Here is an 11782-nt window from a genome sequence, read left to right as displayed (position 1 = left end):
TATATATAGTGAGGGAATTAAGTATTTGATCCCCTGCTGATTTTGTACGATTGCCCACTGACAAAGAAATGATCAGTCTATAATTTTAATGGTAGGTTTATTTGAACAATGAGAGACAGAATAACAACAACAAAAATCCAGAAAAACACATGTCAATAATGTTATAAATTGATTTGCATTTTAATGAGGGAAATAAGTGTTTGACCCCCTCTCAATCAGAAAGATTTCTGGCCCCCAGGTGTCTTTTATACAGGTAACGAGCTGAGATTATGAGCACACTCTTAAAGGGAGTGCTTCTAATCTCAGTTTGTTACCTGTATAAAAGACACCTGTCCACAGAAGCAATCAATCAATCAGATTCCAAACTTGCCACCATGGCCAAGACCAAAGAGCTCTCTAAGGATGTCAGGGACAAGATTGTAGACCTACACAAGGATGGAATGGGCTACAAGACCATCGCCAAGCAGCTTGGTGAGAAGGTGACAACAGTTGGTGCCATTATTCTCAAATGGAAGAAACACAAAAGAACTGTCAATCTCCCTCGGCCTGAAGCTCCATGCAAGATCTCACCTCGTAGAGTTGCAATGATCATGAGAATGGTGATGAATCAGCCCAGAACTACACGGGAGGAACTTGTCAATGATCTCAAGGCAGCTGGGACCACAGTCTCCAAGAAAACAATTGGTAACACACTGCGCAGTGAAGGAGTGAAATCCTGCAGTACCCTCAAGTTACCCCTGCTCAAGAAAGCACATATACATGCTCATCTGATGTTTGCCACTGAACATCTGAATGATTCAGAGGACAACTGGGTGAAAGTGTTGTGGTCAGATGAGACCAAAATGGAGCTCTTTGGCATCAACTCAACTCGCCGTGTTTGGAGGAGGAGGAAAGCTGCCTATGACCCCAAGAACACCATCCCCACCGTCACACATAGAAGTGGAAACATTATGCTTTGGGGATGTTTTTCTCGTAGGGGACAAGACAACTTCACCGCATCAAAGGGACGATGGACGGGGCCATGTACCTCCTTCCCTCAACCAGGGCATTGAAAATGGGTCGTGAATGGATATTCCAGCATGACAATGACCCAAAACACACGGCCAAGGCAACAAAGGAGTGGCTCAAGAAGAAGCACATTAAGGTCCTGGAGTGGCCTAGCCAGTCTCCAGACCTTAATCCCATAGAAAATCTGTGGAGGGAGCTGAAGGTTTGAGTTGCCAAACGTCAGCCTCAAAACCTTAATGACTTAGAGAAGATCTGCAAAGAGGAGTGGGACAAAATCCCTCCTGAGATGTGTGCAAACCTGGTGGCCAACTACGAGAAATGTTTGACCTCTGTGATTGCCAATAAGGGTTTTGTACTAAGTCATGTTTTGCAGAGGGGTCAAATACTTATTTCCCTCATGAAAATGCAAATAAATGTATAAAATTTTTGACATGCGTTTTCTGTATTTTTTGTTGTTATTCTGTCTCTCACTGTTCAAATAAACCTACCATTAAAATTATAGACTGATAATTTCTTTGTCAGTGGGCAAACGTACAAAATCAGCAGGGGATCAAATACTTTTCCCCCTCACTGTATATATATATAAAAAATATATAACACGTTAATGCTTTCCTTTTGCGCCGGTCTTAGTTTTCATAATCAAATATAGAGAAACAGACAGACGCAGCACATATCGCACAAATATATGGGTATATTGTATCAGATATACAGTTCTAGACATGAAAATACACTGAAGGGGGACACATTAGAACAGTAGCGTCTCCATTGCCAGTATCAGCAGTTTCCGGTTTCTCGTTAGTCAGGGCAGGCAAGGGTTCAGGAGGGTTGCTATGGGCAGCAGATAAGGCTGACTGTTTCCTCATCATTGACTCCTCTACTGAAGGAAATTTTACTTCCCATGTCAGTCAGTCTCTTGCTCTGTGTTTTCACATAGGGAAGAGGTGAATTCTCATAAAAACTAGATTCAGGATGGAGTTTTTCTAGCCTCTGTGATACTAGTAACAATATGCTACTATTTCCAACATACATGAGTGACTTTCTTATGCTATTTTAATACTTACTGTCTTTATTTTTAGGCAGGCTCTCTGGCGGGACTGATGAGGAAAATTTAAATGTTCAACGTAGATCCTCCAATAGTAGCCCAGGCAAGAACGATCATCCAGCTTTTGTTCAAACTACGCGTCTCCTCTTCCACCACAATCTAGCCAAGTAACGGCCACTACCGTCTCCAGGTACCCTAACAAAAGAAACAGCACTTTGAGCCACATGATTCTACATCATAACATCGAAAACTGTCTTGGTTTATCGAACAGTCATGTTTTGAGTTTTGTTTGTTTGTTTTATATTTTGAGTTAACTTCCCTTTTGCACACAGAAATGTTAGTTAGTCATTTTGGGGCCCCTGGCAACAATGGCCAAGAGCACCGCTTCTATAGATTGGACAAGACAGGGATGGGGCTGTGCTACTGACTTGAAATCATAAATAAAAAATGTAACAACCATACCACTGGTACCACTACATATTGCATCTGTATTTTTCACACCAGATTTAGCAGCCTGTGCAACATTTTATCCCCATGCTGTCATTCAAAATGTCTTACCAAAAAACAGCCCACATGCATCTCACATACGGATGTAGTGTTGTTCTGTTGGGTTTGAATGTTCCAACTTGTGTCTTCCATGCCTTGAATCAAATTGATAGGTTGTAGGCACCACAACCCATAGAGGCTGTCTGACATCCAGATTATCTAATCAAAGTGAAAAGAACAAGCTACAGGAATTCCCAAATCAAATATATTCTTGTCACTGTAGGCAGCTAGCTACAATGCCTTCAGAAAGTATTTATACCCCTTGACTTTCACATTTTGTTTTATTACAGCCAGAATTCAAAATATATATTTTTCTCACCCTTCTACACACAATACCCCATAATGACAAAGTGAAAACATGTTAATTGAAAAAGTTTTCACATTGATTGAAAATGAAATATCTAATAATTTACATAAGTATTCACACGCCTGAGTCAATATATATAAGAATCACCTTTGGAAGCGATTACAGCTGTGAGTCTTTCTGGGTAAGTCTCTGAGACATGTGACAAACTAATTGTATGGAGGGCCAAGTGTCTGCTGGTTCACATTCTTTCCTTGATTGATGAATTAAGGTCACAGATTTGTAAGGACCTCCCCTCACCTGGTTGTCTAGGTCTTAATTGAAAGTAAAATACAAAAACCAGCAGGCACATGGACCTCCATGTGAATGAGCTTGACGCACCTGCTCGAAGAACTTTGCACAGCTGGATTGTACAATTATACAATATTGAAATCTCTGAGCAGTTTCCTTCCTCTCTGGCAACTGAGTTAGGAGGATGCCTGTATCTTTGTAGTGACTAGGTGTATTGATACACCATCCAGTGTACTTTTTTCTGAAAGAGCTGCAAAGTCTGGACCTCTACAAATCAGCTGGGCTACACAATCTGTACCCTATCTTTCTAAAATTATCCGCGCAATTGTTGCAACCCCTATTACTAGCCCGTTCAACCTCTTCCATAACGTCTGAGATCCCTAAAGATTGGAAAGCTGCTGTGGTCATCCCCCTCTTCAAAGAGGGAGACACAAGACCCAAAATGTTACCGACCTATATACACTGCTCAAAAAAATAAAGGGAACACTTAAACAACACAATGTAACTCCAAGTCAATCACACTTCTGTGAAATCAAACTGTCCACTTAGGAAGCAACACTGATTGACAATAAATTTAACATGCTGTTGTGCAAATGGAATAAACAACAGGTGGAAATTCTAGGCAATTAGCAAGACACCCCCAATAAAGGAGTGGTTCTGCAGGTGGCAACCACAGACCACTTCTCAGTTCCTATGCTTCCTGGCTGATGTTTTGGTCACTTTTGAATGCTGGCGGTGCTTTCACTCTAGTGGTAGCATGAGACGGAGTCTACAACCCACACAAGTGGCTCAGGTAGTGCAGCTCATCCAGGATGGACCATCAATGCGAGCTGTGGCAGTAAGGTTTGCTGTGTCTGTCAGCGTAGTGTCCAGAGCATAGAGGCGCAACCAGGAGACAGGCCAGTACATCAGGAGACGTAGAGGAGGCCGTAGGAGGGCAACAACCCAGCAGCAGGACCGCTACCTCCGCCTTTGTGCAAGGAGGAGCACTGCCAGAGCCCTGCAAAATGACCTCCAGCAGGCAACAAATGTGCATGTGTCTGCTCAAACGGTCAGAAACAGACTCCATGAGGGTGGTATGAGGGCCCGACATCAACAGGTGGGGGTTGTGCTTACAGCCCAACACCGTGCAGGACGTTTGGCATTTGCCAGAGAACACCAAGATTGGCAAATTCACCACTGGCGCCCTGTGCTCTTCACAGATGAAAGCAGGTTCACACTGAGCACGTGACAGAGTCTGGAGACACCGTGGAGAACGTTCTGCTGCCTGCAACATCCTCCAGCATGACCGGTTTGGCGGTGGGTCAGTCATGGTGTGGGGTGGCATTTCTTTGGGGGGCCGCACAGCCCTCCATGTGCTCGCCAGAGGTAGCCTGACTGCCATTAGGTACCGAGATGAGATCCTCAGAACCCTTGTGAGACCATATGCTGGTGCGGTTGGCCTTCGGTTCCTCCTAAGGCAAGACAATGCTAGACCTCATGTGATTGGAGTGTCAGCAGTCCCTGCAAGAGGAAGGCATTGATGCTATGGACTGGCCCGCCCGTTCCCCAGACCTGAATCCAATTGAGCACATCATGCCTCGCTCCATCCACCGACTGTCCAGGAGTTGGCGGATGCTTTAGTCCAGGTCTGGGAGGAGATCCCTCAGGAGACCATCCGCCACCTCATCAGGAGCATGCCCAGGCGTTGTAGGGAGGTCATACAGGCACGTGGAGGCCACACACACTACTGAGCCTCATTTTGACTTGTTTTAAGGACATTACATCAAAGTCGGATCAGCATGTAGTGTGGTTTTCCACTTTAATTTTGAGTGTCATTCCAAATCCAGACCTCCATGGGTTGATACATTTGATTTCCATTGATAATTTGTGTGATTTTGTTGTCAGCACATTCAACTATGTAAAGAAAAAAATATTTAATAAGACTATTTCATTCATTCAGATCTAGGGTGTTATTTTAGTGTTCCCTTTATTTTTTTGAGCAGCGTATATATCCTGCCCTGCCTTTCTAAAGTCATCAAAAGCCAAGTTAAACAAATCACTGACCATTTTGAATACCCCCCCGTACCTTCTCTGCTATGCAATCTGGTTTCTGAGCGGGTCATGGGTGCACCTCAGCCACACTGAAGGTCCTAAACGATATAACCACCATCGATAAAAGACAATACTGTCCAGCAGGCTTCATCAACCTGGCCAAGGCTTTCGACTCTGTCAATCACCGTCTTATCAGCAGACTAGCCACTTTAAACAATGCTACCTTATATAATGTTACTTACCCTACATTATTCATCTCATATGCATATGTATATACTGTACTCTAGATCATCGACTGCATTCTTATGTCACTAGCCACTTTAACTATGCCACTTTGTTTACTTTGTCTACATACTCATCTCATATGTATATACTGTACTCGATACCATCTACTGTATGCTGCTCTGTACCATCACTCATTCATATATCCTTATGTACATATTCCTTATCCCCTTACACGGTGTATAAGACAGTAGTTTTGGAATTGTTAGATTACTTGTTGGTTATCACTGCATTGTCGGAACTAGAAGCACAAGCATTTCGCTACACTCGCATTAACATCTGCTAACCATGTGTATGTGACAAATAAAATTTGATTTGATTTGGTTTCTCAAATGACTGGCTCGCCCACCAACCACTTCTCAGATAGTTCAGTGTGTCAAATCAGAGGGCCTGTTGTCCGGCTTCCTATTCTGCAACAAAGCATCCTTCACCTATGCTACCAAACATACCCTCGTAAAACTGACTATCCTACCAATCCTGGACTTCGGCGATGTCATTTACAAAATAGCCTCCAACACTCTACTCAGCAAACTGGATGTTGTCTATCACAGTGCCATCTGTTTTGTCACCAAAGCCCCATATACTACCCACCACTGCGACCTGTATGCTCTCGTTGGCTGGCCCTCGCTTCATATTCGTCGCCAAACCCACTAGCTCCAGGTCATCTACAAGTCCATGCTAGGTAACGCCTCGCCTTTTCTCAGCTCACTGGTCACCATAGCAGCACGTGCTCCAGAAGGTATAGATAGATCACTGGTCATCCCCAAAGCCATGTCCTCCTTTGGCCACCTAACCTTCCAGTTCTCTGCTGCCAATGACTGGAACGAATTGCAAGTCACTGAAGCTGGAGACTTATATTTCCCTCTCTAACTTTAAGCATCAGCTTACCGATCATTGCACCTGTACACAGCCCATCTGTAAATAGCCCACCCAACTACCTCATCCCCAAATTGTTATTTATCTTTTTGCTCCTTTGCACCAAAGTATCTCTACTTATATTCATCTTCTGCACTATCCATCACTCCAGTGTTTAATTGCTAAATAGTAATTATTTTGCCACTATGGCCTATTTATTGCCTTTCCTCCCCAATGTTACATTTGCACACACTGAATATATATTTTTCTATTGTGTTATTGACTGTACGTTAGTTTAACCCATGTGTAACTCTGTGTTGTACTGCTTTGCTTTATCTTGGCCAGGTCACAGTTGTAAATGAGAACTCGTTCTCAACTGGCCTACCTGGTTAAATAAAAGGTGAAATAAAATAAAAGTAATTAATAACTTCACCATGTTCAAAGGGATATTCAATGTCTGCGTTTTATTTTTTATACCCATATACCAATAGCTGCCCTTATTTGCTTAGCATTGGAAAATCTCCCTGGTCTTTGTGGTTGAATCGGTGTTTGTAATTCACATCTCGGCCGAGGCACCTTACAGATGACCTTAGTCATTCAAAAATTCAGTTAAACATTATTTCACAGAGCGAGTCCATGCAACTTATGTGACTTAAGCACATTTTAACTCTTGAACCTATTTAGGCTTTCCATAACTAGGTTGAATACTTGACTCAAGACATTTCAGCTTTTTATTTGTAATAATTTATATTAACATAATTACTTTGGCAGTACGGACTATTGTGCATAGTTCTGTAACACAATCTCAATTTAATCTATTTGAAATGTAGGCCATAACATAACAAAATGTGGAAAAAGTCAGGGGTGGGAATACTTTCTGAAGGCACTGTTGTGTAGCTGTCAACTAACGTTAGCTATAGCGAAATTCTGCAGGTAGGCCGACATGTTGGAAAACATGCTCTAGCTCGTTAGCCAGCTAAAGAAACATGCACGCAATAGCAAGATAGGTTAACCTAAGACTCGCAGTTACTCACCCACAAATGTGTTAGTGCAAACTTGTCCTCGAACCACCAGTTAGATAGCTGTCGACATGATGAAAGCTACTAGCTAGCTAATGTCAACATACCGTGTTTTAGTCCAAACCCGACAAATATCAATATTTATAAATAATGCATTGCACATAATATTGATGTTTTCGCCAACGTTCAGATACAGTGGTGTGTGCCATAATTTGAAATGTTAGCTTATTGTATTCGTGATTCAATTGTTTTTTTCCTCCTCACTCAACATCCGGTAGGCCGGAAATGGCGTCGCGGTGCCACCTCATCAAAGGTGGACAACCGGTGTAAAATAAAAAAAGTTTAACAAAAAAACCTAGTGCAGTGCGTATAAAATTCTCATGAGATAGCTAAATATTCTAAAGACAACAAACCCCTATTTTTGTGTGCTATTCACAAGTGACAAACTGTCTGAGCACTATCCCAAGCAATCAGTGAATATATGATCTGCATTTCCATCATGCACTCTTGGCAAGGGCTATAAAAGAGACCCTGACTTGTAAAACTAACCAAAATCTTAAACTGTCTCTTACCTTAACCCTACCTCTAACCGTAACACAATTTTAAGTATCTCTGAAAAAAAAAAATGTTTTGCAGGTCAGGAGTGTCCGTATAGCCTTTTCCAGCAATCACTTATGGCTGCAGCTATTGCTTTGGTCCCTGAAATACGAAAAACACACAGATTATTACACCTTAGTTGCTACAAAGGAAAGGGAGAGAGCGGAAACAAAACAATATTTTATTCCAAGACTACAGAAATGGCTAAAAAGAACCAACATGTTCTTGTGATATGGCCAATGCTGCTTATACCAAGTTTTCAGTAAAGTTACTGTAAAAACAAAAAAAAACAGCATTTTCAAAAGACAAACTTTCATACAATGTTTGTGGTTATATGAACCATACAGACTGATTTGATACTGCATATGTAACATTTTAAATAGAATTTGACAAACACACAATTGATAAAAAATAAAATACCTAGGCTACTGACAGATTAGTTGTATTTTGAGTAGTTAGATTAGAGTTAAACTGGTACCTTACAAAAAGGGCCCATACCCATAGAAGATGTTTGTCTGTTGCAAATGCAGAGGGTTCACATTGGGAATGCTTTTTGCACTGTTCATGTCTGTAGTACTGAGAGGGAAGAGGTTAATTGTTGGTATGACAGCTGACTTGGTTTGATGAAGGAGCTTTTATGCCGCATTCACGTGCAAGTCAGAACAAGGAAACACAGACATTTCCGATTTACTAACTGGTTGTTATACACGTGCCGTGTTCAACCAGTCAGCAAGTCGGAAATTTCAGAGTTTCTTAGTTCCGACTAGCACGAAAGCGCATCCTCAATCACAAAACAGTCATCGTCTGAAACCTCAGTCTTTACAGAAATGGCAGACAACCCGGTGCCCCTATCCGGGCCTACTGCCTTGTGGTCGTATACAGTTACATTCGCTGAAGTTTGAATGTTGAACGCCAGCTCCTTGTCACCATTCCTTCGAGGAAAGGAGTTTGGGCTGGTCCCCTCCTTCCCTTTTCTGTGACCATTGAGCTGTTTGCCAGACGTTAGACCCAGTTCATGCGCAAAAAAGGACGACGCCATTGTGCAACGGTGCCTCTCGAGCAGCTTGACAGTTTGGAAGGGCTCCTGACAAACTCTACACTTCAAGTATTTTGTTCCAGAAGTCCCTGGAACGGGCTGCTGTGAGACCATATGCATCCCTAGCTGCAGCTCCCCATTGAACGGGTCAGGACAGTGCAGACGCTGGACAACCTTCTGAGCCTTCCCCACAGGCTGTTTCCTGTTACTCAGCACTGTGGCAGTGGTAAATCTGGTTTCAGGAGTTGCCCGATATGAGCCACACTGGTGGTGGCCAGGCTGTGGTGACTTGTTGTTGCTGAGCAAGAGAACCCCGCACTGCAGGCAGCCATGGACTTTATTTCTTGCATGAGTGTTGTGGTGCCATACGAGTAAGTCTTTTGTTGCAAAGCCCAGTTCACAGTAGGCACACCTGTAGGGCTTTGTCCTTCCAAACTTGCGCAGGGTCTCCACCAACACCACTGGCTGGAATTGGTGCCAGAGGTCCGTTGTTGGGGCACTTGGACCAGGTGCAGGCTTTGTGGCTCGTGGCATAGTGGCCGATAGCATCGGAGTCAGTCCAGGTTTAGCCCAGCTTCCCTGCCCCGCCGTCAATACCAGCCTTGAAAGCTGCTCCTTGTACTCTCTCTCCCTCTGATATTGTTCCTTCTTTACAGTGCTATAATTAATTACAGTGTGGCCTGGTTCATGTAATCCGCTGTGGTCCATCATATCAACATACATGGAGAACTCTGTTCCACAGGAGCAGATGAAACCAGCCGCAGGACAAAAGTGGTCATGAAATGACGTTTGGTCTGGAAAGAACCTTTCACAACTAAAGCAAAAGGGGGGTCCACCATCGCCAAGCTCCCTTTCCCATTTCACATTGTTCCACTTTTGCATCTTGACCGGTCCTCGATGCGATGATTCATGTAGAATAGGGCCTCTCTGGAGTGTCTGAGGTAACGAAAGGATAATCGTTTAGAAAGCCTATTCAACTGTACTGATCACAAATTATATATCAACAGGGAAGTATTACATAAAAAAGCGGGGCACATAATTCAGCAACACAACATTAGGTAGCTGTAGGGCGTGCTAGCCTTTAGACTTAAATAACTAACTTGTTAGGTAGTGTGATATTGATCATTTCACTATGTAGCTAGCTAACACCGTGGTCGTAAATCACTATGAAACGTCGTCACCCCAAGCCCGGCGCTGGCCCACATTTGGGGGTCTTTGTTTCTTGGACCAACGGGTGTTCAAAAGCTTAAACCCAATTTTGCAAACTAAAGCTTAATAATACATAGATACAAGTAATTATATTTGTCATATATACCTATGTTGCTAGCTAGCTATCCAGCCTAGGAAATGTTTGTTCGTATAGCTAGCTAGCGTCAGCTATTCAGCCACAAAACATAGCTAGCCTAGCTAACGTTAGCAGCATTACCTTACACCGGCGAGTCAGTCAATGCTGTCCAAATTCGGACATTTGTAACTTTGCTATAATATTGCTACGTGGCTTTATTCATATTTCATAACCTTATCGGTTGAATTTTGGATCGCATCCGCGGCAGCGAGGTGGAAAATACAACTTACTTCGTTTCGTTGGCGGGTAAACTTCCCAATGCAATATAACACTGCCGCCTGTCGGGTTGGAGTATGCAAGTTGATTAGTTGAGTCAAAGATGAAGAGGCGAAGCGAGAGGGTTTACTCCGCCCAAAATCTGTCCACAGAACATTAATTATAAAGCAAGGGAGTTGTTTTTGTTTGGAGTCAATGAGTGTCGAATTTAGTCAATATAAAATTAATAGCTGTTTTGATACGTGAGGTTAACTTGATCTAATAGAAGTTTTGTAATGAAGTTATCCCTAGTGAAATTTGAGACTATGTATATTTATGAGGCCAGCATAGCATCTCAATCTCAATTGAAGACAGACGGTTGACGTCAACAGCCCTAATTGAATATTCAAAATTATATTAATGTGACGAGTTGAATCCACCAATCCAAAGAGAATAGACGGGAGCTTGACAGGCCGCTGTTCCACTCTGTGGACAACGAATCTCATTGTTAGGGCAGAGGCAAGCATCGTGTAATTATATCTAGTATCTCTGGTTAAATCTGGTAATGAGTGAATTAAGGGAAGAGGGGAGCTAGCCTATTACAAGCCTAGTTTCCATTCCGTTTTGCTACCCAGAATATAAATTCCTGAGATCAGGATGGTTTGTACGACGCTAGGAAGAAGGCAAATATTCAAATTATCAACATATTCATTATCAGACATGCATTCCTAAAAACAACTTTTAAGCCTAATGGTTAACCAGTCAGTCCCCCTGTGACCCATTTACATTTCACCAAATAGTAAAAGCCTTTAATATGGGAAGATTCTGTAAATAGTACATAGCCTTTACCGCTCGTCATTCGTGACACACAAAAACTGACATTAGCCCCCTAGAATCGACTGACGCACCGTTGCATTAATCTAAATTACATTTATTGTAATTTTAAATCCTCATCAAGTCAGTTTAAACTAGAGATGTTTTTTTTCTTCTTCACCGCATCCCCCAGGGTCGCACTTCCGCATCTGCAGTGAAAGAGCTTGAGTACCGTTTGTCAGACCATGAGACAACCCGAAAACAGGTCTTCTCACAAAAACTTCTGTGGAGTCTGAACTGTTTGACCGAAACAACTATTATGACCACTTTTTGGAAAGGGGATACTGTGACAAACACCACAAGTGTCGAGACTCTTCTGAAGTCGGTAATATGGTCGACGTGTACACTTTGTATG

At 42.6% G+C, this 11782-nt stretch overlaps 1 protein-coding gene and 1 long non-coding RNA gene across 3 annotated transcripts in view; one reads left to right on the top strand and one right to left on the bottom strand.

Moving 5' to 3' along the window:
• Positions 1–11782, top strand: part of znf1035 (zinc finger protein 1035) — a 95570-nt gene that overhangs the window by 53470 nt on the left and 30318 nt on the right.
• LOC115140845 (uncharacterized) lies at positions 81–10583 on the bottom strand. Of its 2 annotated transcripts, XR_010460736.1 has the most exons (4): positions 10441–10583; positions 7397–9950; positions 2609–2755; positions 81–2245 (listed from the first exon to the last, which is right to left on the bottom strand). It is a non-coding gene; the product is annotated as an uncharacterized LOC115140845 (long non-coding RNA). The 2 variants fall into 2 exon arrangements; XR_010460734.1 differs by lacking the exon at positions 2609–2755.

Source organism: Oncorhynchus nerka, linkage group LG3 (genome assembly GCF_034236695.1).
Source record: "Oncorhynchus nerka isolate Pitt River linkage group LG3, Oner_Uvic_2.0, whole genome shotgun sequence".
Lineage (NCBI taxonomy): Eukaryota > Metazoa > Chordata > Actinopteri > Salmoniformes > Salmonidae > Oncorhynchus > Oncorhynchus nerka.
The sequence above is the reverse complement of the archived record's forward strand: the minus strand, read 5'-3'. Positions and strand labels throughout refer to the sequence as shown.